This window comes from Hylobates moloch, unplaced genomic scaffold, assembly GCF_009828535.3.
Source record: "Hylobates moloch isolate HMO894 unplaced genomic scaffold, HMol_V3 SCAFFOLD_6, whole genome shotgun sequence".
Classification (NCBI taxonomy): Eukaryota; Metazoa; Chordata; class Mammalia; order Primates; family Hylobatidae; genus Hylobates; species Hylobates moloch.
This window is the reverse complement of record NW_026652281.1, coordinates 136,904,859-136,932,301: the sequence shown is the minus strand read 5'-3', so window position 1 is coordinate 136,932,301 and position 27,443 is coordinate 136,904,859. Positions and strand designations below refer to the sequence as shown.

The 27,443-nt window shown below is 43.5% G+C and overlaps 1 long non-coding RNA gene across 1 annotated transcript; it reads left to right on the top strand.

The window, feature by feature from the left end:
- Positions 1 to 18,153: 18,153 nt before the first annotated feature.
- Positions 18,154 to 26,306, top strand: LOC131383708 (uncharacterized). The gene is made up of 3 exons (XR_009213945.1): positions 18,154 to 18,238; positions 19,797 to 19,928; positions 26,253 to 26,306. It is a non-coding gene; the product is annotated as an uncharacterized LOC131383708 (long non-coding RNA).
- Positions 26,307 to 27,443: the final 1,137 nt, after the last annotated feature.

Genomic DNA, 27,443 nt, shown 5'->3' with positions numbered 1-27,443 from the left:
GACACACGCCGGAGGCATAGGAGGAAGGAAAACCCCCACATTCTCACCTCCCACCAGCAAAGGGAAGAAGAGGAATTTCTCCACTGCACACACTGCTTAAAAGGCAGGTGTTTTCCACGTTTTATAGATGGGGAAAGTGAGGATCCATTACATCCACTCTTTCATTTGTTCCATGGACATCGATTGAGCAAGGGCTTTGTTTCAGGCATCATGTTGGATTGTGTGGGAGACACAAACTTGGGAAAAACACTGACTCTACCATCAACTGGGCTGTTGACTAAGATGTGACAACAGGAAATGTCACCCAGGGTGGGGCCTTGAAGAGTGGGAGGGCCCCAGGAGTTAGCATGTCAGTCATTTGTCTTTGAATAGGTTCAACTTCACCTCATGTCAAACATTCCTTTTTTTTTTTTTAAATGGTGGTTAAAAAATACATAACATCTATTTACCCCTTTAACAGTTTTTAAGTATACATTACAGCATTGTTAACTCTATGGACATCTTTGTACAGCAGATCTCTAGAACTTGTTCATCTTACATGACTGAAACTGCAGACCCATTGAACAACAACTCCCCATTCCGCCTCCCCCAGTCCCATTCTACTCTCTGTTTCTATGAATTCAACTACTTATCTCATGTAAGTGAAATCATATTATATTTGCCTTTTTGTGACTCACTTATTTAACTTAGCATAATGTCCTCAAGGTTCATCCATGTTGTAGCATGCATCAGAATTTCCTTCCTTTTTAAGGCTGAGTAATATTCCATTGTGTATATATTGTGTATATATCACATTTTCTTTATCACTCATCTGACATTTAGGTTGCTTCAACAACATTGAGGATAATGCTGCAGCAAACATGGGTGCATAAATATCTTTTGGAGATACTGTTTTCAATTCCTTTAATATATACTGAGAAGTGGGATTATTGCATCAGATGGTAGTTCCATTTTTAATTTTTTGTGGAACCTTTATACTATTTTCCATAGCAGCTGTTCCACTTTACAATCCCACCAACAGTGTGCAAGGCTTCCAATTTCTCCCTAACCTCACTAACAGTTGTTATTGTTTTTTAATAGTGACCATCCTAATGGGTGTGAGGTGATATCTTGTGGTTTTGATCTGAGTTTTTCTGATGATTATTAATGTTGAGTATCTTTTCTTATGCTTGTTGGCCATTTGCATAACTCCTCTGGAGAAATGTCTATTCTTTGTCTACTTTTGAATTGGGCTATTTGTCACTGCAAACATTCTTTGAGCATCTACTTCTACATGCTGAGAAGAACTCAGATGAACAAGAAGCCCCTCAAGAAGCTTTCAGGAAGGCTTTTGAGATTTTTCTCAAAGCAACATATCTGGTTAATTATAAGAAATTTGAACTATACAGAAATTAAAATTATAACTTTTAACAGGTTCATCAGTTTATACTGGTATTCAGAAATTCTCCTTCCCCTCCCCCTCCACTCCCGCTTCCCTTCCCCTCCTGTCCCCCTCTCCCTCTCCCTCTCCCTCCCCCTCCTCCTCCCCTTCCTCCTTCCTCTTCTTGTATTGGTCCTAGTGGGGTTCTATTTGACTTTTTTGGCTGTGCTGGAAGAGCGAAGTGTGAAGGGTGCACCTGCGAGAAGTCCCCTCACTTCTCCCTCTGCCTTTATCCTCTGAGGAAGGCAGGAGGGAGGAAAATGAGATTTCTCTGGGTTCTTCAAGAGAGTGGATTATCTTTGATCTCTGACTCTTTGGGAGCTTGTTGGAATTTACATAATAAATAATTATGTTAATGTACCTACTTAAAAATAGTACATATATATTATATATCTAATATCTATAACACGTATAATAGTAATACATAATATAATGAATATATAATAATAAGTATATCCATAGGCAGATTTTCCCCTTCAGAGTAGTCACCTCAGGAGGCCATGAGCTTGTTTTCATAATCCAATTGCAACTATCTTCTCTCCTCTTTCACTATTCTTCTCAAACCAGTTTGCACATTCTTCTGACCACCATGGTGGAATTAAGTACTCATTCTTTGAGAGCAGATATAATTTTCAGAAGCAATCCATAGTCCTTATGAAGACACTCTGAGCTGGTCCTTAGCCTGTCTGTCCCAAGTCCATTCCATGGCCTGTCTTGCACTGCTCTGCATGGCTAGGGGGCTACCCACCCCCCATCCAGGCTCCCTGTCATGTGGCTGCCAGCTGGGCTTGATCAGTCGGGGGGATGGCAGAAGGGAGAGAGAGAAGAGAAGTGAGGACATTTCTCCCCTTTGCTGACTCTCTCTCTCCCTCAGGGCTATTTCTGATTAAGGTTCATCACTTTGATGGCTCTCACTACACCAGACAGATCTAGTAGTACAAATACATCTATAAAAATAAAATCAATGGCTTGCTACATACCAGCATGAACTTGCTATAAAATATAAACGAAAAGAGATTCTACTCACCATAACAACCAAATATGCAATGCCCAGGAATAACTTTAACAAGGAACGTCCAAGACCTATATGAAGAAAGTGACAAAACTTTACTGAGGGGAATTAAAGAGGCCTTGAATAAACGGAAAGATGTATTCCACTTCTGGGAGTACTGTAAGGATGTCAATGCTTCTCAATTTAACCTATTAATTTAATGTTATTCCATCGAAAATATCCCTGGAATTTGGAGGGAATTTAATAAAATGATTCCACAGTGCTTCTGGAAGAATAAATGCTTAAGAATAACCACAAACTTCCAGAAAAAAAGGTTAGGTGGAGGGAATTTCCCTACCAGATTAAAAGGCTTGATAATGTAACTGTAGTTGAAACAGTGCTACTGGCAGAGGGTCAGGCTGGCAGATTATTGGACTAGAATAGACTATTTAAACTAGATTCAGCAACGTATGAGAATTACTGTGTTGATAAAGGCATTTGTGAGGAAGGAAATATCACCTTTATCAATACATTAATTGGGTATTTGGAAAAAATAAAGTTACAGCCTTACTTCTCATCTTACATCCACTATACATTCCAGATAAATCTCTTGGCAGAGATTTTAGGGATACTGTGGTCTAAAACAGTCATTTCACAGGCTATAAAACAGATACAGAAAGGAGAAAGATCTTGCCTGAGGACACACAACACATTAATAGCAGGGCCAAGGATTCTTTACTTCCGATTTGGAGCTGTCTACCCTTTAAGGACCCATCTTTACAGTCCAGTTCATTGCCTCCTACCACAGTTTTCATTTCCATAAGGCATCACAGGAGCAGGGCTGCCAGGTGCCGTTGTGCAGGTTATGACTGTACCATTTCAGGGGGGTCCATTTACCTCAAAATCTATATGAATGGTACCCTTTTGGAGCTGTGCAGAGCACTGTCAGTATGGGCATATTTAGGAGTCCTGCTCAGGAGGATGGATCTGGAATTCATTCTTCAGCAAGGATGACAAATACTTATGACATATGGTGAAGCTTCTTTCTCCAGTACACCTGGCTGTCAATCAATTCTCCAGGCATTGGCTGTCAATCATGTTAGTCTTTCCCACTGAGCCCAGACTTAATCTCAGAATCTTTCCCAACCCAATCCTCTAAGATATCTCAACCCAGTTCTTCCACTAGTTGCCTTTCCTTCCTTCCTTCCTTCCTTCCTTCCTTCCTTCCTTCCTTCCTTCCTCCCTCCCTCCTTCCCTCCCTCCCTCCCTTCCTTCTTTTATTTCTTTCTTCCATTCTTTTCTTTTTCCTTTTTCTTTTTCCTTTTCCTTTTCCTTTTTCTTTTTCTTTTTCCTTTTCTTTTCTTTTCTTTTCTTTTTTCTTCCTTCCTTCGTTCCTGACAGGGTCTCACTTTGTCACCCAGGCTGGAGTACAGTGGCATGATCAAGGCTCACTGCACCCTCAGCCTCCCAGACTCAAGCAATCTTACTGCTTCAGCCTCCCACGTAGCTGGGACTACAGGTGTGCACCACCACACTTGGCTAATTAAAAAACTTTTTTTTTGTAGAGATGGCGTCCCACTATGTTGTTCAGGCAGGTCTTAAATTTCTAGGCTCAAGTTATCCTCCTGCCTCTGCCTCTCAAATATGGGATTACAGGCATGAACCATTGCTCCTGGCCTCCACTAGTTTTCAATTGTAGCTGGCCCTTGAACTAAATAAAATCCATTTGCTTTAACTGTTTTAAGTGAGCAGCTCAAATTTGTCCTCAGAAGGATCCCCCTTCCAAGTCTCTTCTCAGCTTCTATTCATTGATACCAACATAGATGTGATAAAACTGCCAAACAAAACGATCAATACTGCCATGGTAACATTATAGGATGCTTTAAGGATTAAATGCAAAAATGCAGATAAAATCTTTAGATAGTGACTGCCAATAATTAGTATTTTCAAATAACAATGAACTATTTAAAAATCACCTTGTTGAAATCTATAGACGTGTTTGTTTTGCTAACAGCCTCTAATGTATTCCTAATCTAACCCCTAGTTTCCGAACATACATTAGAGATAAAAACTGCTGAGTATTGTTGAGAATCAGATGTTTATCAGAGTTTCAGTCGTCAAACACACACACACACCCCACTTCTAGGAATCAGTTTCTGTGATCCAGAAGCTGCTAAAATCTATGGGCGATAGTTTTCTCTGCCCTCCTGTCTTACAGCTGTCTCCTGAGTCAGTCTCTCTCCCACTCTTCCTGCTCTATGTGTTCACAGGGAACCAGTGATATGCAGGGTTGTGGGGGCAGCAGGAGTTAAGAGCAGCTTCAGTGGCTCCCTTTGGCATTCTAGAAGCAACCAAACACATTTGCTGGACTCAGATGCCAGCACAACTGGTTCCTTTAAGTGGAATCATCAACAGAGCCAGGAGAGACATCACAGATCAGCCTTGCCAGGGCTTCTCTGCCTGTGGTTTGCCTGCCTGGCTGGGCAGGGTGAGGAGAGAGGAAGAGAGGGAAGGGGATGGGAGCAGGAAGTGGCAGGGAGCCCTATTAGCTATGACATAAGATGCAGGAGCTGTGCCAGCCCCGAGCCCTCTGTCATCCCAGCCTCTGGCAGGAACATTTGTGTTCAGGCGCCAGTGCCCTTGTCCTTACCCTGCCATTGGGCCTTTTATAAGTGGACAAGGAAAAGGTGGCCAAACCCCTTAGATGTCCCCTTAGGTCAGAATGACAGAGAATGTCCCAGCAGGAAGGGACTTTCAGGATCATGTGACCCAGACTCTTAATTTTACAGATGAGGGCACTGGGATTCTGGAAGCACCATCTTGATTCACATGTTTACCAACAAGGACAGGCCTGGGCTCTTTTAAAGACCCATACAGGACAGCTCTGTGGGAGGTTAGTAGTTGCGCCTGATCTTGAGGAGAAACGGGCAGGGATTTTAGGAACCGTGGAAGGCCATTGGAGGAAACATTTTTGGAAGTGGGGAAATTTAAAAAATCACTCCACCTAAATGGCTACCTGCTTTGAGGGACCAGTCCTTTTTTTTTTTTTTTTTTTAGACAGAGTCTCGCTCTGTCACCCAGGCTTGCATGCAGTGGTGTGATCTCGGCTCACTGCAACCTCTGCTGCCCAGGTTCAAGCGATTCTCCTGCCTCAGCCTCCCAAGTAGCTGGGATTACAGGTGAGTGCCACCACGCCCAGCTAATTTTTGTATTTGTAGTAGAGACGGGGTTTCACCTTATTGGTCAGGCTGGTCTTGAACTCGTGACCTCATGATCCACCCACCTTGGCCTCCCAAAGTTCTGGGATTACAGACGTGAGCCACCGCGCCTGGCCAGGACCAGTCCTAAGCATAGCCAGGTCAGTTAGTGAGAGAAGCAGAGGAAACGAGGAAAATAGTTGCTGGAGTTTAAAAAGCTGTATTTTCCTCCCAGCTCTGTCATCTCCTTGCTGTGTGACTTTGGATCAGTTGCTTGGTTGTCTGAGCCTTGACTTTCTAGCCATTGCCAATAGGCCCCAAAGGATTGCTGGGAGAAAAGAATAAAAGATATGCAGGCAATTTTTCCATGGTCTCATATTATATGAATAATTATTTGAGACCTGGGCAGAATTTGGTTACATGGAGCTGTTTTACTTGTTTTGATGTGCTGAGCATAGAGTTAGGTGCTTTTCCATGTGAATTCATTAAATAATATGCAACAATCCTGCATGTTTCTGACTTGGTGACTTGGAGAAATAGAATTTGTTTTCCCCCTGTGCTGGGCAGTACTCTCTGTCATTGAGAATTTTGTCAAGGGGGTTGTTACATTTGTGATTTCAGTGGAGCGCGGCCGATGAGTATGTTACCCTGAGATGATCACATCATAAAACAAGAATGGATTTGACAGAGGACCTAATATGCTCTTCAACATGCAATTCGTTTCACATCATATTTCGTTTCCAAACCCTGACAAATATGGGATACCTGTGCCCACATTCACTAAACAATTGCTTTTTAAATGTTTCTTCTCTCAGCACACACCTTTCCTCTGACTCAGGAGGAACACGAGAATTCCAGGAACACATTTAATCACTTAAAATTAGTTGTGCCATCAGTCTCAGGAGAATTGATACAAGAACTGGGAATTATAGCAAGCACACTCATGGAAGCATGTTCCCCAGAAGATGGCTCCATTTGGGCTCAGGTGTGATTTCACATCCAAAGCTTTTAAAAATTTAAGTTTATCTAAATTGATCTTGAGTAACTTCTTCCTTTACCTTCCTTCCTTTAGCTTGTTTATTTGTTTTTAACTGAAGGAGGTCCCATTTAAAATTCATCTTCTTCTTTTGAATTCTAGAAAGTAGAATTTCAAAATCTTTGTTCTGCTTCATCTTCAAGTAACAGGACTGTCATTTACTGATTCAACAAATATTTACTGAGATCCTTCTATGTGCCAGGCACTGTGCTAGGTACTGGGAATACCAGATTTCTGGGTAGATACCAATATAGCTTTTCAGCCATCCATTCACCAGCAAGTATTTATTGAGCACCTACTATAGTTGTCAGGCACAGCACTATGTGAAGGCGACACAGGTGAATGAAACAGAAGAGATCCTTGCTTTCATCGCCCCTATAGTCCGCTGGGAGCATTGAACTCCTGACCTCGGGTGATCCACCCACCTCGGCATCCCAAAATGCTGGGATTACAGGCATGAGCCACCTCACCTCGCCCGGGAACACTGAAATTGGACCATGCCTTCCAGGAGTTCACAGCTTGGTGTATGGGGCAGACATAGAACAAGAAATGCAAAATAGTATGTAAGGCCTTGAATACATTTGGACTGCAGAGAGCTTTGGAATGCCAAAGGGAGGATGGGAATGATCTTTTTTTTTTCTTCAATTTTTACTTTAAGTCCAGGAGTACACGTGCAGGATGTGCAGGTTTGTTACATAGGTAAACGTGTGCCATAGTGGTTTCCTGCGCAGAAAGGATGGGAATGATCTTAAGAAAGCGTGGGATTGTAAATACTGAGCGCGAGCTTGTAAACCTGAGACCTGGGTTTGAATCCTGGCTCTATCTCTAGTAGCTGTGTGACTTTGGTGTCTCCTTGTCTTAATTTCCTGTTTTCTAAGCAGGTAGCAGTAGCATCTGATTCCAAGTGGTGAAGCTTCAATGAGGCATTGTTTGTAAAGAAAGTATGTAGCACAGTTCCTAGTGGCTGCTCTTCTGCTTTCAGAGTTAATTCTGATGAGGACAAGATCCTTGGAAGGTGAAGATTCCACTGGGCCTGGGATGTGGTAAGCTGGTGAAATGGGTCCATGTGATCCTTGCTGCCATCTTGGTCTAGAAGGGCGGTGTCTTGTGAGAGGAAGAGCATCAGGCTCCGGCTGGCTCCACTTGTCGGCCTAGGTCAACCTTTCTCAGAGTGTGTGGGCTGCGTAGATAGCGCTGAAGTGGTACAGAGGCAAGTGTTGAACAAATTGAAGAGCTGTGTATTTTTCTATGTATTACAAAGATACCATCTTTCCATTTACAGTAGTTCTATAATGCTTCCTTTAAAGATAAATTTATATACATTAAAACATGATTTGATTTAAAGGAGAAACTTAAGAACTAGCAGAGGTATGTGAACGTGGTAAAATCATGATGGTGCTTGTCTGATGCTCTGTTGTGCTAAAAGGAGCATAGGGAATGCTGGCTTAGAATGAGGTTCTTAATGGTACCAGTTCTCCTTTTCCTTGTCTGTAAAATGACAGTGACAACATCACCTTCCTGGGGCTAGTAGAGCTGACACGAGAGAATGCGTGTGAGGGGCCCTGCGTAGTGAGTGGCCCTCTCCCCTGACGTCGCTTTATCCCTGCCTCATGCATGACCACATTACCCTCTTATTGTATCACAAACTAAAATTAATTTGTTTACAATTCCTCTCCGTAACACTGAAATTCCAAACATTCTGAAAACTGAATGTTAAAAAAAAACAAGTTCGGCACACATCAGTTTATTTTTGATACAAATTTACAGTTTTTGTAGCAAAATTTGACCTAAACCGATGGGAAGCTATCTGCCTCCTTAATTTATCTCTCTAAGTGTAAATATTTACATGTGTGGAGACAGAACTGTGAATATGCTTGACTCTGATGTGCTGGCCTGGATTCTATGGAGTATAGCATGTTATATGGTATTTGAACTGCATAACCTCTCTAAAATGTGAAAAATTCTCTATCCCCTAAAACATCTGGTGACAAGCGTTTTAGATAAAGGATTGCAGACTCTTAGTTGTTTGTTTTCCCAACCAGCACATAAATCCCAAGAGGGCAGGGATCACATTTGTTTTATTTAAGGCCATAGCCTCAGGCCTAGACCAGAACTGGCACATAGTAGGCACTTAGTAGATGTGAAGGAAGGCACTGAATGGGTGTCTCCCTGCGGGACACCACAGCCTGTCTGTGGGGAGGGGGTTTCTAACACTTCAGCGAGGTGTAGCTGTTGACCGCCTGGCCCCTTGCCAGGTAGGTGGACATTCTGGCCATGTGAGGGGCCAGCCTGAGTCCCATGAAACTGGGTCTACCTTAGTGTTTGGTTCCAAGAGTGATTAGGTTTACTTGGGATGGTCCAGACTGGACACACTATCCAGAGAGGCGTTTCCAATCCGAGCCCCTGTGGCCTCTCAAACTCCCAGAAACTGGTGCAGATTCAGGGCCTGTGAAGCTATTTGAACTGTGGGAAAAACTTGCAAGTTTCTGCTTGCTTCCTGACCCATCACGGCAGCTCCTAAATCTCTGGACTGGTATTTTCAAAAGCCTTTTGATGACAGTTGAGCCCCTGACTGCCTGTCTGCCCACCTTCCACAGACAGCAACCAGTTCTCTGCTCCTTTTGGCACAACAGAGCATCTTGCATACAGCAGGAAACTAGGAAATACTTACTGAATGACTGAACAAATGAAAGAAAGAAAGAATTGCATCTTTCTTGACATTTGACCTTTTCCCTTCTTCCTGGCTTAGTACAACCCCTAGTCTTTGCCTTTGAGGTCCCGGCATGCATGTCTTGTTTTCCACTTTGTTTTGCAACATACTCAGCTATCAGTCTTGGCTCCCAGGCCATGGTTGCCACTTGGAGCCCCTCCTTCCAAGCTGCCTCTCCATTCTCATATTAATGCCTCTCCCCATTAAGCATTGCTCCGTCACTTCCTATGGATAAGGCGCTGGGCATAAGCTCATTATATCATTTAATTGTTTTATTTCTGCTTTAGAGAGAGGTGAAGTAACTCACCCAACATCTGGCAGAGCTGGGATTCAACCCCAGGCTTGACTGGTTCTTCTGACAATCTTTCTACATAGCCTGGGTCTGTTAGAGCCTCTCCATTTTCCTCCGTTGAGTTGTCTCCACAGATTATCAAGATATACTCAACTTTTAGTTCAGCATGCTTAGCACTGCAGCCCGAGGCAAACCCTTGGACGCCTGGCATCAACTGCTCAAGTCACCAAAGGCATGAGAGTTACCAGAAATGGATTCTACAGCTTTGTGGCTAATATGTCAGGCTCTGGAATTCCACAGAGACGTTTTTCAGTCCCAGTTCTAACAGCATCTGCTTCAAAGAATATAAGCTCCAGGAAACCATGATAGGTACTCAATGACATATGTTTGATTAATTAATTCCATTAATTAATTAAGTTAAATAATGCTCATAAAATACAAATCAAAATCACAATGAAACACCATCTCATACCAGTCAGAATGTCTATTATTAAAAAGTCAAAAAACAACAAATGCTGGAGAGGTTGTGGAGAAAAAGGAATGATTTTACACAGTTGGTGGGAGTGTAAATTAGTTCAACTATTGTGCGAGACAGTGTGGCGATTCCTCAGCAACCTAGAGGTAGAAATACCATTTGACACAACAATCCCATTAGTGGGTATCTGCCCAAAGGAATAGAAATCATTCTATTATAAACATACATGCATGCATATGTTCACTGAAACACTATTCACAATAGCAAAGACGTGGAACCAACCTAAATGTCCATCAGTGATAGACTGAGTAAAGAAAATATGGTACATATTCACCATGGAATACTATGCAGCCATAAAAGAGAATGAGATAATGTCTTTTGCAGGGACATGGATGGAGCTGGAGGCCATTATCCTCAGCAAACTAACACAGGAACAGAAAGCCAAATACCACATGTTCTCACTTACAAGTAGGAGCTGAATGATGAGAACACATGGACACATGGTGGGTAACAACACACACTGGGGCCTGTCAGAGTGTTGAGGGGGAGAAGGGAGAGCATCAGGAAGAATAGCTAGTGGATGCTGGGCTTAATACCTAGGTGATGGGATGATCTGTGCAGCAAACCACCATGGCACATGTTTACCTCTGTAACAGACCTGCACATCTTGCACATGTACCCCGGAACCTTAAAAAATATATAATGCTCATAAAGCTGTTAGTTCAGTGACTGGCACAAACCAAGCATCTTCAAAGGATAGCTGTTATTTTCTTTTTCTGAAGGGGAGTCTCGCTCTGTTGCTGAGGCTGGAGTGCAGTGGCGTGATCTCAGCTCACCACAACCTCCACCTCCCGGGTTCAAGCAATTCTTTTGCCTCAGCCTCCTGAGTAGCTAGGATTACAGGCGTGTGCCACCACGCCCAGCTAATTTTTGTATTTTTAGTAGAGATGGGGTTTCACCATGTTGGCCAGGCTGGTGTCCAACTCCTGACCTCGTGATCTGTCCGCCTCGGCCTCCCAAAGCGCTGGGATTACAGGCATGAGCCACTGTGCCTGGCCAGATAGCTGTTACTTTCATTTATCACGAGGAACCCCTTTCAAATTTCAGCATTGATAACTCAAGCTTTTTGACAGGTGCAAGTTACTCCTCTTCTGTAGCCATGGTTGAATCCTAAGGCGGCTCTCCCCTACCAAAATCAGGGCCTAGATTGAGCAGTCTAGTTTGTGCCCAATTCTGTTTCTCCGCTACCACTTTGCCCTTGTTGCATGCAGAGTCAGGCCTGGCCTGCAGCTGAAGACCTGAGGGAGTAGGGCTGCAGGAAGGTGTTATGAAAATTCTCAACAATGAATCACTGATGCTTTGCCTGAGGGTTAAAAGCACAGTCAATTTATTTTGTGCCTTTCCACCTCCAAGTTGTCCAGCTCCTGCAGGATCGTTAGCTTGGGAACATTAACTCAAATGTGCCAGAGCCTCCCCTTCCTACTCTGTAAGCCACCTTCTTACCTGCTTTTCCCTCCCCCATCAACCAGATTGCTCATGTGGAACCCTACTTCTTGCTGAGGTGTCAGTCCCTGAGGGGCTGGGTCTTAACCAATGGCATTGAAGTAGGTGGGAATTGAGATGGGGAAGAGTGGTGTAAGTGATTTTCAAGCCATGTTTGTACTTAACACAGTGTAGTTTTATTTATTTACGTTTTTCATCAGAAAAGTCATCTTGGAGTTTATTGATTTAATAAGCCTGTGCAAGCAAAAGTACTATAAAGCAGTGCATAGCTCTGAGGGGTTATTGAAATTAGTATCATTGGGTTAACGTTTGTAGCAGGGAGCCCTTTTGAGTTGACATTTGCGTTTGTTTATTTGTTTTTCTTCAGAAGAAGGAGACAGAAGACCATCTGGAACTCACTGAACATAGCTACCCTCTTAGAGGGTGGGTAGGTGTAGGATATTCTGGACTCACTGAGGGAATATAGTTAGAATGGCAGGTGCAGCATGAGTTGCCATATGAGCCAAGGAGGAATGAGTCCAAGGAAGTCTTTTAAACCTGGGAATTATTGAAGGTGACTGTGGCAGGAAATATTTCCCCAAGATAGCCACATTCATGTATTTCCCATCTCACAGGTTTGTTTTACAATAAGAAATTGACACATCACCTTTAGGGTGGTGGTGGAGGATTGTTTCTGTTCCCTTCCCTTGAAATGGGGCAAGTCTCTGTAGCTGCCTTGACCAATAGAATGTGGTAGAAGTGATGCCACGTGGATTCCTAGGTTAGATTGTAGAAGGCAATACAGCTTCTGTCTGGCTCTTAGAGCCCAGGTGTCATGTGTAAGGAAGACCAGGCACATGTGCGGGTGTTTGACTTGATGGTCCCTGCTAGGCCCCCAGCCAAGAGCAAGCATCAACAGCCAGATATATGAATGAATGAGCCTGTAACTGAGTGCAGCCTTCTGCCTTTGAATCTTCTTACTGAGATCCCTGAACATTGTGGATCATGGAAACAACTTATCTGAACCCTACCCTGTCTGAATGCCGATCCCCAGAAATGATGAGAGGTAATAAATGACTATTGTTGTTTTAAGCCTCTACATTTTGAGGTGATTTATTATGCAGCAATAGATGACTAATTTAATAGATGATGATTTAGAATAGGAGGAGCAGAGCAAGTATCCTACACCTGGGAAAATTCTTGGCTGATATTGGAAGGAAGTTGTGGGTTCTGAATTTGCAAGGATGTAGAGATCAATAATTTCTGACAATGCTTCCTGGGGCCATCTATGGTCTGGGAGATGGCAGGAAATGCAACAGAACCAAGAGCTTCCTGGACAGGGTGAATCCTTGAGGGAGAGGCAGAAAAACAACTCGGTGTCTACTACTAGGTTTGGAGCCTGACCCTCAAGGCAAGCACCCCTTGCCCATGATCGTGTCTGGAGATCACATGCTCTTACACCTCTGGATGCTAGAGGCTGGCAGCATATCTTAGCACCTTCTGGAGGCTTCTTTGCCAGAGTCTATTTATTTGCCATTGTTCATTTCTTTTGGATATCATAGGAGATGAAGTTCCCTAAAGCCTTTAGACAGTCATAAGTGTTAGGTTCAAGATGGAAGATCTCTGGTTATAAAACAAGGAAGGAATTTATAGTAGCCATGTTCTTGGTTGCAAGCAACAGACAGTTATTCTAGATGATTTAACCAGATAATGAGATTATTGAAAAGATTTGGGTAGATCTCAAAATCACTGAGAAGTCTAGAGGATAAGGGCCAAATCACATGACAGAACCTGTTTAGTAAGGACATGGATGCCACAGCCATTGGAACCTGAATGTCATTGAACCCCAGATGCAGCCACTGGCATGACCCCCATTATGGTCCTTCAAACCTGGATGTAAGTGTCTACTGGCCATCAGGATGGAACCTCTCTGTCTCTACTTCTTCATATCACTAGCTCCTCTGATTGATGGAGTCTAGGTCATGTGCTACTTCCTAGCTACAAGGGAAGCTGGCAAGTCAGGGATCTAGAGTTTTGTCTTTGGACAATGGGGAATTCCCTCCAAATAGGAAGAGGCTTCAAGTACTGGGTAGAAAAAAATTAAAAATGCCCACTACTGTGCTGTTGGGGACTTGTTGCTATATGGGTATATCAGTGTGTGGATGTGTATTTGTGATGGGGAGAGGGAGGATAGACCTTGAATTGGAGAACTATGGAGAAATTGCTAGAAGGAGTATTACATGTAGAAAATACAGTGTGGCGGCTACTTCCTTGTTTATTCTCAGCAGCATTCTTGCCCTTCCATGCGGTGCATCACGGGTCCTGGACCACTGCAAACCACCGACCCCAGGCTCCCTTGGTAGGTTCAGTCAGTGTGAAGCACTGGCAGGAGGTTGGAAGTTGAGAGAAGGCAGGAAGCAATGTTCTTTCTCTTTCACTGTTTCTCATGTGATCTTTGGGAGTGACTGTATATCTTACAATTTCGACTTCAGTCATGAAAGCTCAGTAGTAGCTTGGAGCTTGGATGAGCCATCCGTTTTGGGATGTGGGATGTTTTTGGCTGCAACTAGTCAAACTTCCAGCTCAAAGTTGCTTAAAAAAGGAAGTGTAATAGCTTCATGTAAGCCGAAGTTCAGGTAAACAAGTAGGTTTCCAAAAGGAAGTGTAATAGCTTCATGTAAACCGAAGTTCAGGTAAACAACCAGGTTTCCACTAGTACTGGCTTGGTGGCCTCTCCTTGGTGGTTCCATCACCCTTCCTGGCACCCCCAGTGGTGCAGTCATAAGTGCATTCCTGGGCTTACATAATAACATAGTCTCATCTTTGTTCCAGCCCTAGGAGGGGTAGGTGATTTCTGCAGTTCCTATTCTCTGGGTTTCCTCTCCTTTCCCCCTTTTTTTTTTGTTTTCTATTATTTCCAACAGTGTATAACTAGGTTTCAGGATTAAATTCCCTCTATTTGAAATACTTAATATGCTTTTTGCTTCCTGACTAGACTCTACTGATATACATGGTAATTTGGTAAGAATAATATACTTTACATTCATAACATAGTTGTCAATTCCAAATAGGTTTCATGTTTGAAGGAGCCTATTCCAAATAGACTCCATTACTTCCCCTTTCCACCTGGGGAACTCGTATGCACTATTCAAAACTTTGTTCAGGCATTAGTTCTTCCATGACGTCTTCTCTGATATCACCCCCACACTCTGTCCTCCCAAGCTCTAAGGTGCCAAATACAGTACCACATACTCATAGTAGGTATATGACAGTAGTGTTTGTTGATGTTTACAGTGATGGTCATGAATATTTGAAGTGTATGTTTGCAAAAAAAAATGTTTCCGATAGCTCTTTTTAGGCAAGTGTGCTGATCTCTAAGCCTGGAATTCTAGTCCACATTTTATTAGTAGCTAGCTGTGCAACCTTGGGCAAGTCTTGACTTCTCTGGGCTGCATGCTTTTCTCCTGAAAAATAAATGGGTTCAATCAGGAGTGTGATTTACAAACCTCTTTTAAACGTTATGAGTAATATTATTTGAAAGCCCAATATGGAAAACAGAAATAGGTACACTGCTTGAAGTGAGGGGTGGGCATTCTAGAATTCTGTGTACTCTACTCCTCTCTCATCCCCAAACCCTTGTTAGCACTTCCACTGAAATGCTAGGGCTCCATGGAGCATAGTTATAACTCTGCACTAGATGACGTCTATATATTCCACCTCTACACAGAGAGGCTGGCACATGATGGGATGTGGGATGTTTTTGGCTGCAACTAATAAAACTTCCAGCTCAAAGTGGCTTAAAAAAGGAAGTGTAATAGCTTCATGTAAACCGAAGTTCAGGTAAACAAGTAGGTTTCCAAAACCAACCAAATATGATGCCCATGCATTGCTCAAATGGTAGTCTAAACATGGCCTTACTTATACCACTTGATTTAGAAGTCTGGGTGCTGATCTTCCTTAAAATCATGTCAAACAAGGCATGTATATTTTGGTCAACTGGATAGCCACACCACACTTAATGGTAGACAGAGATGAAATCCTGGGGAGGTATTTGAATAAGGATAGTTGAAGGCTTTTCAACATCAATCTGATAAGATGATTATAATAGCTTTGAACACTAAAGCTTAGTTGTCCTGTAACTGACATTCCCTATTGAAATTAACCATATCTGTGTTGGTTTATATTTTCCAACTCCACATGTAGCCTGACTAATTGGCTCTATTTAGTTGACCTGGATGTTTGCCATTAACATAGCTTGATATAATGGGAAATCATCTTTGTAGCCAACCACAGAAGAGCCACTTAATGGTTTGGTTAAAGCTCAAGTGTACTGAATTGTACGTAGTCTAGTCTTTGTTAGGAGGGAAGAAACATGGTAACATGTGGCAAAATTGAGGCAGAGAGTTTCTTTGAATGAGTCTGACACCTGTCTTGAGTTGTTACTAAGAAGAATCTTTGACCATGAGAATTAACCCGTTATCTATCCACTCAATTTTTCATCATGATCATGATCGTCGTCATCATCTTTGAAGTCAATATCATCGTCTTTGAAGGCATCGAGCATTACTAGGTGCTAGATACTATACTCATCATATCTACTCCCCACAACCATGTATATACATGTATATGTATGTGTGTGTATATATATATGTGTGTGTGTGTGTGTGTGTATATATATATATATATTTACAGAGGAAGAAACTAAATTCAGGGAAAGTTCCATTACTCTTATTTTTTCATCAGCTGGCAAGTAACTGAACTGAGATTCAGATCCGTATCTGCTTAATTATAAGACCATGCTCATAACCACAATGCCCCACAATGTAAGAGTGGGCTTCCCATTCCTGTTTGTTATATTAGCATGATGACATTGCCATCATCAATATGTCACCTTGCTCATGGACAATCCAAGGCCTATGAGGTCCCTATGGCAGGGCCCCCTGTGACTCATCCTTAGCAAGAGGCAGCTTCAAGTATTTGCTTTCTTCCTAGGCCTGGAACTGCTGGGCACTGCTGAGTTGTGACCTGGCTTGGGAGACTCACTGAATCAAGATGAAAGCAATTAGCATGGGAGACCTGCCAACTCATCCTCCATGCCCCCAGCAGACAGCTTAATTTCCTTGCTGGTGAGAACTCCTCATTGGCAAGGATCTTGCTCCTGTCATGGGGGATTTTCCAGGAGATTCACATGTCTCTCTTTAATGGCTACAGAAAGTCAATTAATGAGCTGAAAAGGCAGAAATGAAGAAGAAGGTGGAAGGGAGATGAGCATAGAGAGCCAGAGAATGTGGTCAACGATTAGAAAAAAGAGCCAGACATTTAAGGCAGACTATGGGTCCCATGAGAAAGGATGCCTTGGTTAAAGGTGATGGCACTGGCTACACTAGCTCCTGCTCTCCAAAATAATCACCATTACTTAAGCATTGAAAGACAACTGGATGTCAGTTTTAATCCCTGAATGATACTAACTTATTGTGCTTTTTGGAGCAAGTTTTTCCCTTTTCTGGATTGCATAGCATGGAGATTAAAGGCACAGACCCTGGAGTCAGACTGCTTAAATTTTCAATCGAGTCTCTACCATCTATGAATAGATTCTGAGAAAGTCGTTTAATCTCTCTAAGACTTAGTCTTTTTCAACTGTATCATGAGGATAATAATAATATTGTTCTCAGAGGGTTGTCACAAGGGTTAAGTGCAACAATGCTTGCAGAGTTACAAGTACAAAGGCTGGCTCATGGTAAACACTGTCTAACTTGGGATATTTTTTGTTGCAGCTCATCAAACCTCCAGCTCAAAGTGGCATAAAAATGAAAGTGTAATAGCTTTATTTAGAAAGAAGTTCTGGAAGAGGATGTCTTCAAGGTTGGTTAAATAAGTGCCTCAGTGGTGCCATCAAGGACCTGGGATTCCCCATATTTCTGTTTTGTGATCCTGTGCATTGGCTCCAACCTTAGGCTGATAGCAGGATGACTACATCACTTCCAGGCATCACATCTAGATGTGTTAGTGTTAGTGTCCAGAGGAAGAAGAATGATGTCTCTCCTGAGACTCTATATTTGAAATGAAACTTTTTTTTGTAGAATCCCATTAGCAAATACCTGCTTATGTCTCATTGGCCAGAACTGGGTCACATGCCTGTTGTGACCAATCACTGGTAGGCAGCATTTGACCAATGGAACTCACCCTGGAGGTGGAGGCTGCAGTCGGTTTCACCTGAGGTTACATGGAGGGAAGTTGATTGAGGTTCTATTAGGAAAGAATAAGGCTGATGTGGATGCTGGCTAGGCATCTGACAAAAATCTCCAGAAAAATAAATAAATTTCACTATTATTATTTTTATTATTACTGTTATTCTCATCACTTTCTTGTTTGGACTGCTTGCTCTTCCAGTCTCTTTCCTGTTATGATAGTCTGTGACTCTGATTTTACTCAGCATTCTTAGTGTGGGCTGGGCTAATTTGGTCCCTGCATCTTCTGATGAGAGGGCAGCTGAAATGTACCATTTCTGCTTCCAGCTTTCTTTCCCCTCTTACAAACACTTCAGGTGGAAGAGCCAAACATTCCCAGGTGTGCTGAGCTACTAAGAACCAGCCAAAGGAAATTAATTTCAAGATTCCAGCCTGTCACTCACAACAGTGAGTTGTGTAACTGAGTGGAGGATACAGTTGATTATGTGCCAAAGCATCTGCCTTTTCAGTTATATATATGGGAAGCCTTTCTCTATTCAAGATGGCAAGTCCCTCTCAAATAGTGTTTTGCATTGCAGGGTGGTCGATCTGAACATTTCTAGTTCATTTGGCTAATTCCTCTGTGTTTTATGGTCACAGATTACATAGTTAATATATTTTTTTCAAAGAAAACCAGTGTGGATAGATTGGTGAAAAACCACTCCCATTTTTGGAGAAACAACCTCTTAGTCTGTTTTGCACTGCTATAACAGAATATCACAGACTGGGTAATTTATAAAGAACAAAGATTTATTTTTTACAGTTTTGGAGGCTGGGAAGTCCAAGATTAAGGGGCCTGAATCTGGTGAGGCCCTCCTTGTTGTATTATCCCATGGTGGAAGTGGAAAGGGCAAGAGAACATACACAAGAGAGGGGAAGGGGGACAAACTCATCCAATTATCAGGAACCCGCTTCCATAATAACAAACCCACTTCCTGGATAATGGCATTAATCCTTGCATGAGGGCAGAGCCCACATGACCTAATCACCTCTTAAAAGTCCCACCTCTCAACACTGTTGCATGAGGAATTAAGTTTTCAAATTTCCAGCATATGAACTTTCAAGCCATAACACAACCCCAAACATAATAGCATGCCATTTAGGGATCGGGAAAATATTCCTCACTTACATGGGACAATCAATTATTTTTTGCATCCCAATCCTGAAGCATAGCTTAATTCTACATCCATAATTGATTTGATTTTTTTCTTTTTAATTGATTTTTGGCTTTAGGCCATAACAAAGGCTGCATGTGGAGAAGATGGCACAGACCACTTCTCTCTGTTGCAAGTAGTCAGCTCATTCAACCACTGGCAACCCCTTATCCACTGGTCAATTGGCTTGGGTCAACTAAAAAGTGATGTGTTTGGTATTGAGGGTATATATGAGCCTATTGCCTCATAGTGTAGATAACAATTTCTTCCAACAGTCATGTTAGACCCTGCTGTCTGACGTCATAAACTCCCAGGCAAGTGGCAGATATTCAGCACCATGGGAGTTCTCTCAAGAACCAGTCAGGAAGTCTCTGGAATCTGACGAAGTGAATTATGGTTCATTGAGTAAGATGTTCATCACCCTCTTCTTAGAAATAAATTCCATTTGCATCATCAGGGAGTCATAGACTCTTAGAGCTCGAAGTAACTTTGGACATTATGTGTTTAAATATTTTTGCAGCCAAGTCCATGGGGAAGGCCTAATTTGTGTCCTGCTGCAGGGACTCTGACCCAGAAGTTCTGTTTATATGAAGTCCCTGTAGGCCTTCTAGGAGAACCAGTGGGGAACATGTTGGCACTGACTGTTGCTCTAGGCTAAATTTCTTCAACCAAGGTGGACAACAAGAGTTGCCCTTTAAGTCTTGTACTGAACTGACTCTAAGTTTGAGTCTAATTCTTGGATAGTCTGTTAGAGAAGTGTTAATTTTGGATTCAACACTTTCTGCATCTTGCCCTCTGTTTCAATCCCAAAGAAATCTCTCTGAAGTTCCTAGAAGAGAGAACATGGTAAAAAATTACATGTGTGAGTCAAATAAAACAATCATCGTACCAGACTGCAAGACATTGAGAACACAAGGAAACGCTTCTTGGGAGTTTGAAAAGCGGTGGGTTTCTTGATTATAGGAGTGGAGGCATGACAAAAACCAAGTTGGAAGGGGGAAAAAGAGAAGGAGCAAGGGCCACTTGTGAGATAGAGAGCTTGCTTGAGTGACAAGTTAAGACTTGCCTCAAGGGTAACAGTAAATATGGTGGCTTGGAAAACCTAGAACCAGCAACTGGTACAAGAGAATGTCAGTGGCCAGTAAAGAGGTAATCATGTGAACTGAGCTTATACAGTCTGTCTCCCTCTCCTAGGACCTTGAATCTTGGGAAGATTGGTTGGCCTTCATTTATTCCAGCCATGGCATCTTGATATTGTCAGTTTGGAGAGCTTCTCAACATTCTCTCTCTCTCCCTCTCTCTCTCTTTGGTTAGAGTTGAGTTCTGTTGATTGCATTTAAATTGCCCTAGCAGTTACAGGGTCCCTTTGCCAATTAGCTAATTGCAAAATGAACAGACACCCAAGGAGCAAGTTTGACAATTTAGAGAGCTTGAGCCCTGAAGCCACTAGTTCATCCCTGTTCTGCAGCTTGGATACTACCAAGCACAGCTGTATGATCAGGCTGTTGGGTGATGGAAACATGTCAATAGTGAATGCCTGATGCTTTGCTGTGGGTGGAAGACACAGATGGTTAGCTCTTACGACAGTTTTCCTTGTCAGAAATCATTGTTCTCTTTTTTGTCTCAATATGACCTGTGCCAGCAGAAAGAGGGCTCTGGGAGTCAGCACAGCTGGGAACCAGTACTATCTGATCCTGGACAAGTTGCTCTACCTCTCTGCAGTCAGTTTCCTCACCTATAAACCAGTGAAACAACACATAACAACCCAACATACAAAGCTAAGAGCAGCAGGATTGCACTGCTGCGAGAGGATGCTGGTGGGTGGAATCCTGTCTACTCAGGAAGGATTCCTGTATACTTTCCTGCTACCTCCTCTTTTGGTCCTTGAGGTTCTTCTAGGGAACCCTTGAGGTCTGAGGCACACCCACTGATGACTACATGGCTAGATGATCTGTAAGGGACTTTCTAGCCTACGAGTCTATTCATTTATTTTACAAAACAGTCACATTTCCATAGTCCCTCCTCTTCATCCGCTCCCTACTGTATAAGCCTCAGCACTGCACACATACAAACTTTATGCACACAGGGAGGAAGAAAATGAGCTTTTTTTGTGTTCAGTGCTTGCGGATGGGACCTTCTGTGTTTCCAGAGATGGCCAGGATAATTGACAAGATGCTAAGGAGCCACAAATAGGTCCAGTGCAATGTTCTCCTGCAAAAGCGAAGCCTGAGCCCTTTTCGGGCCACCCATGTCACTAGTCAGGCTTTCCAGGACTTCATGGCTCTGAATCAGAATTTCAGAGGTGCCAGAAGTTCTGAAAGCCTCCAGTCCCTACAGCCCATGTCCAGAAATCCTAGGATAGTAAACTTCTCTGAGAGCATCCTGACGTCTCAGATCTATTTATAATATTGGTATTTAAAGGTGTACAAGAGATGTCAGCATTTCTATTCTGTTCACTCATACTCCTTCCCAAAGATTCTTCCTTCCTAAGACAGCCTTCGAATCCTTGCTAAAGAGATGCCTAATGCAGCCATGTTTTGTACTAGTAGATTCCTCCCCACTGCCTGACAGCCACTGCTGATAGGTCTAGGAGTGACCACTTGACCAGTCGATTCCTCTCTATTGGGACACAGAGCCTCTGTCATTTAGATGCTGACAGACATGAAGCTGTGAGGGGGTATGTCTTTGGGATAGCTGCCATGTTGAGCCATGTGCAATAGAGAAAATTGGCACACCAAGAAGAGAATGTAGTAGATACACAAAATGAAGGTAGATATAGAGAACATGGGAGTGGGTGGGGGCAGAGGAGAAAAGGGCAGAGAGAGAGAGAGAGACAGAGAGAACTTTCTGATATTGTTCTCATTCCACAAGACCCTGTAATCTTCTACATTTACCTGTCTTTAGAGTCACCTGAAACCCTCCATCATGCCAGAATTTTTATTAAAGTAGCCAGAATAGACTGTTCCTGGCAACCAGGCAATCTTTAATTAAGGCCAAAGATTTAATGAAACAAGTCATGGCACCATCTACCCTGAAAAAGCTCATGTATCTCTTCATTTACTCAACTGATATTTACCTAACCTAGATGTGGCAGCACTGTGGGTACCAGCATGAAGGATATAGTAATGAACAAATATTTAGGGATTTGAAATAATTTCAAGTGTGGAATGGCCTGGCTGGGTAAGGAAATGGAAGATGACTTATTTAAAAGGCAGTGATAAGGAGGAGGAATTAGATCTGCTTTGTTAGCCCCAGAGGGCATAAGAAAACTTGGGTGGGTAGAAATAAAAAGGGGGCAGATTTGGCCTCAACATAGAAGAGAGCTTGCTAGCAGTTTGGCACTGTCTGAAGATGGAACCACTTGTCTTGAGAGTTGAGTTTCTCCTACCACGGTGCTGAATGACCAGTTTTCATGAGTTTTGTAGGGTAAATGCAAGCATTAGATGAAGGTTTAGATGGGATGACCTTTAAGATTCTGCCCCAAACCCTTGAACTCACATTTTACCTTGGGTCCACATGGTCTTTGTAATTTTAGGCCAATTATTTAACTTCTCTAGGCCTGTTTTATCACCTTTGAAAACTGGGATGGGAAACTCTTGCGCTGTTTTAAGGAATGAATTATGTGGCACTTAGTAAGTGCCTGGTGTGGGGAAAAAGGAATTCAGTAAATGAATGTTTCCTTTACTCTTCTCTGTTATAGGTGAGGGTTTTCTTTTTATGAAATGCTGCTCTCAACTGCTGCCACCGCTTCAGGGATTTTATTTGCTTTAAGCAATTGTAGTCTATGAAGATGATAGAGTTTGTGTGTTATTCACCTTACTTAGCATAGGGTAGTGCCCCAAAAGGGCCTTCATAAATGGAGATATTTATGAAGACTTAATTTACTATGGAGCCTTAGCTAACAATCACCACACTGAAGTATGTATGAGGAATGCATCTCTTCTCCACCCTTTACTTTTTAAATTTTTAAATTTTAATTTAATTAATTAATTAATTAATTTTTGAGACAGGGTCTTGCTCTGTGTCTCAAGCTGGGGTGCAGTGGTGCGATCTCAGTTCACTGCAACCTCCGCCTCCCAGGTTCATGCGATTCTTCTGCCTCAGCCTCATGAGTAGGTGGGATTACAGGCGCTTGCCACCACACCCAGCTAATTTTTGTATTTTTAGTAGAGACAGGGTCTTACCATGTTGGCCGGGTTGGTCTTGACCTTCTGAGCTCCAGTGATCCGCCCGCCTCGGCCTCCTAAAGTGCTGGGATTATATGCGTGAGTCACTATGCCCAGCCACTTCTCTACATTTTAAGCTTAAACACTGAGTCACAGGTAAACACGCATCTACACACACACACACGCGTACGCGTATGGACTGCAACTAAGACAATGCACACAGCCTGGAGGTAGATATGCACAGACTTTCACTCCCCCTCCCCATAATTAAGAAGATAGAAGAAGAATTGGCTTGTGGAATGAGTCACAGAGGCAGCCAGGACGAAGGGCAGGATTCAGCATCCCCAGGGATTCTTTATTTATAGCCCTGGCTGCTGGAGAGGGGGCTGGAATTATTCCTGAAGAGTTTCAGTGATGGAGTGATAACCAAAAGATGTCATTCCCACCGTCGTGCTTACAGGCAGGCGCCTGTTGCTGCTGGAGCCAGCAGAAGCGCTGTGTCACTGCAGAGCTGTGGTTCATGGGAGGAGCTGAGCTGACTGCATTCCAGCTGGTCCATCGGCAGTCACTGGGCCCCTTTCCCCGGTGAACAGACAATCCCTATGCTAATCCGAGCAAATCCTCCCAACCCCAAACAAACAGAAACCTCTGGGACAGCAGAGGCCACTGATTGCGGAGGATGCAGATTAGATTCAAAATGATACAGTCTAATCCGTTGGTCCCACAGCCCTGCCTCTGTCAACAGAGTGGTTTCTGTAATGAGCAGAGAAAGTGGCGTGAGGAATGTGCAATAGCAGACCTGACCTGCCTCACCCAGGGCTGGGGTGAGAACGGGAGGAGGCAGCTGGCTCTTTGCTGGGTTTTGAGGGACATTAGAAAAGTCTAGGGGGCATGAGGAGTAAGTTCCTTGGGTACAGGCTGTCTGTCTTATCCACTCTGGCACTGCTGGCACCAAGCACAGAGAAGATGTTAGTTGATAAATGTATACATGCATGATCTATGCAATATCTCAGTGTGTGAAGACCCCACAGTTCTGGTTCTTGAGTGTGATACATGATACATGATAGAAAAGAAAGAACATTTTTTAGGGAGCTAAGCAGACTAGGACTCCAATCCTGTCATTTCCTGTAGAAGACCTTGCACAGGTCACCTAATCTCTCCAAGCCTCAGTTTGCTTACTTACAAAATGGAGACTCCCTAATACCTGCTATATTTTGGGAACCATGGTAAGGATTAAAGATGGTGAAATAGGTTACTTCACTTTATTATATGTGCTACCTGGGGGAAATGATGTATTGTTATCAGCCAATAACACATTAGCTGAATTAATCAGACAGATTGCACGTGGAAAACAGGGAATCCAGAACTGCCTGAGATGGTCTGGTTTATTGGCTCCTTATTTCCCAGCCTCCCTCCTTGGACTGGAGCCCTACTCTGAGTGGGAGTTCTCTTCTCAGTTGGCTCAAGTGTGTTCCTGGAACTTTGTTCCCATCTGGGGCAGGAGGCCCCTTGAACTGGATCCCAGCTGCCCAGTGCAAATCCTGTGCTCAGCCCTCATGTGCTCTTCCTCTTAGTCCTTGACCCTTACCTTGGCTCCTGGCCCTGACATAGCTTAGGTAACAGCTGCTGCTCATCTTGGGACCCGACTGATTTAAGAGGGCAACTCTAGGACTGCTGGGCCTGGCGTCCCGGACTGTCGGAGCTGCCTGAGATTGCCTCAGCATTTGGTCCTCTGATTCTTGTGCCTCGTTCAGCCCTGGAGTCCTGACAAGACCAAGCTGGAGAGACCTGAACCTGCTTTTCTAGGTTACAGAGCACCTAATCCAGCCCTTGAAACTCGGGTTGTTCCCAGAAGAGGTCAGAAAACAGGAAGTAAGGCTCGGGAGAGAAGGAAGAATCGGGAAGTGGATTTCAAGAGCATTCACTCCAGCTGCCATCAAAACATCACTTCCTAGACTGAGAGAATAAAGTAGTAGTTATTAAAAGCCCAGGATTTTCAACTAAAGAGATCTGAGCTTAAAGCCTGCCTCTGTCGTTTGTGAACTGAGCAGCCCTGGGTACGCTGCACCTTCTTTCTGAGCTTTGGATTCCTTACTTATAAAGTGGGGTTAGGGGCAGTACCTACCTTATGGGGCTGAGAGCAGTGAGACATAATGGGTGCAAAGTGCTGAGCACAATGCCTGGTGCCCAGTAGGGAGTCCATAAAATAGTGGCTATGATGACTGTGATTTCATGATTTTTGTGACCACCGCCCTAGTGGCTGCTCAGAGTCATCAGAAGGACCCAATGAGATAAGAGATTTGAATGTGTTTAGAAGGAGGCTGGAGAGCATGACGCCAACATGGAGTACTGAAATTATTTTCTCAGTTTTTGACATTTGCCAACTGATGTGCTGTTGCATCCAAAGATTGGGTGCACGGCAGCCAGAGGGCATGAAGGACTTCTCCAGAGCTGGCTCCCGGCATGACCTTCCCATCTGGTGCAGTGGGAGGGAAGAGGCTTGGACAGAGTTCTGCTATTGTCCCTGGGTCTTCTGAGGTCATCAGCTTTGCTCAGTTCTTCTAGCTTAGCGGAGTGGTTTACAAAGGGTGGAGGGGAGACACAGGGGACCGGGAGCTGAAACTTTATTTCCTAAGTGTTTTTTAGAGTGCACGGCTCTGAGAAGGTGACAAGGGGCAGGCAACAAGCCTTGATTTATGAACTGAGGCTCCCATTCCAGAAAACACATCATCAGTCGTTTTAGTAAAGAGCTTCAACCAGAGGGGCTGCCCTTCTGACTGCAGGCCTGAGTCCCAGGACTGCTCTCAAAGGCAACTCCTTTTTATGCACCCCTTAGGGGAAGAAAATCTGGAGAACAAATTCTGGGCCCTTGGTAGAGATGGGAACCCGCTCTCTGATCGCCAGGCAAGTACCTGAAACACAAGCGCCAGGCCCCTAACAGTGAAAGCGAGGAGTGGTAGAGTTCATAACAAAATGACTTTACTGTCAGCTGGTCATACATAGAGTCCAGAAGGGACACATGGTCCTTTACTTTTTACTTATAGCACCAACAGACCCCACAGAGGCGGATTCCACTCAGCCACATGTTCATTTCTTCCCCAGCATTCCAACACGGAGCCACTCTAACAGAATCTCAGGATGCCACCTTCACAAACGGTATGTGTCACCCATACTTACCATTCTCCCCATCTTCTTTTTCGCAGAACTGTATCTGCAGCAGTATGCTAAGATGGACCCCCCTCTGCTGAATCTAGGGAATGAGCCATGTTTAGTCTCACTCAGACATGACAATTTCATTCCCATTCGCCAGTGATTGGGTTAGGGATGATCATGTGGTTTAGTTCTGGCCAATGGGATCTGAGTCAAAGTCTCCTGGAATCTTCTGAAAATATTTTGCTCCTGGATAAGAAAGAGACATAGGAGGAGAAATCCCATTCTCCCTCTTTCTTCTCTTGCATGTCATGAGGATGTGGTGCTTGGCAGCCATCCTGCCACTGTGAGGAGAAAGCCAAAAACGTGGCACAGAAGCTGATTCAGAGCCTTGACATTGTTGAGCCACAATCTAACCCTGCCAACTTGTAGACTTTTGTTAAATGAAGTAATAAAAGTCCTTATTGTTGTTTATTTTTTTTTTTTTGAGACAGAATCTCGCTCCGTCCCCCAGCTGGGGTGCGGTGGTGTGATCTCAGTTCACTGTAACCTCTGTCTCCTGAGTTCAAGCGATTCTCCTGCCTCAGCCTCCTGAGTAGCTGGGATTACAGGTATGCACCACCATGTCTGCTTAATTTTTGTATTTTTAGTAGAGATGGGGTTTTACCATGTTGGCCAGGCTGGTCACGAACTCCTGACCTCAAGTGATATCCGCCCACCTCAGCCTCCCAAAGTGTTGGGATTACAGGCGTGAGCCACCGTGCCCGGCCCCTTGTTGTTTAAGCAACTTTTAGTCACGTATGCTGTTCCATCTATACCAAAGCATCTGAACAAATCTATCAGGGAAACCTCTTCTCAGTTGACTCTCCCTCTTTCTTCTCCTTTCCCTGCTTTAATTCAGGGGACCCAAACCTGGATGCCTGCACGGACCAGAGCAGAACTATGCAAAACTGGAACTTGTGTGGCACAAGGAAGGTGAATTAGAGAGGGTGTGCCCCTTGTGAAGGGGCTGATGCTGGTTATTGAGCCCCAGCTGGTTCTGGCTGTGCAGGAATCCTACCTAGCTGTGGCTGGATATTTTTATTTTTCAGGAGAAACTGGGAAACTGGATTTTTAGTGGACTGTCTCAATTTAGAAATGCAT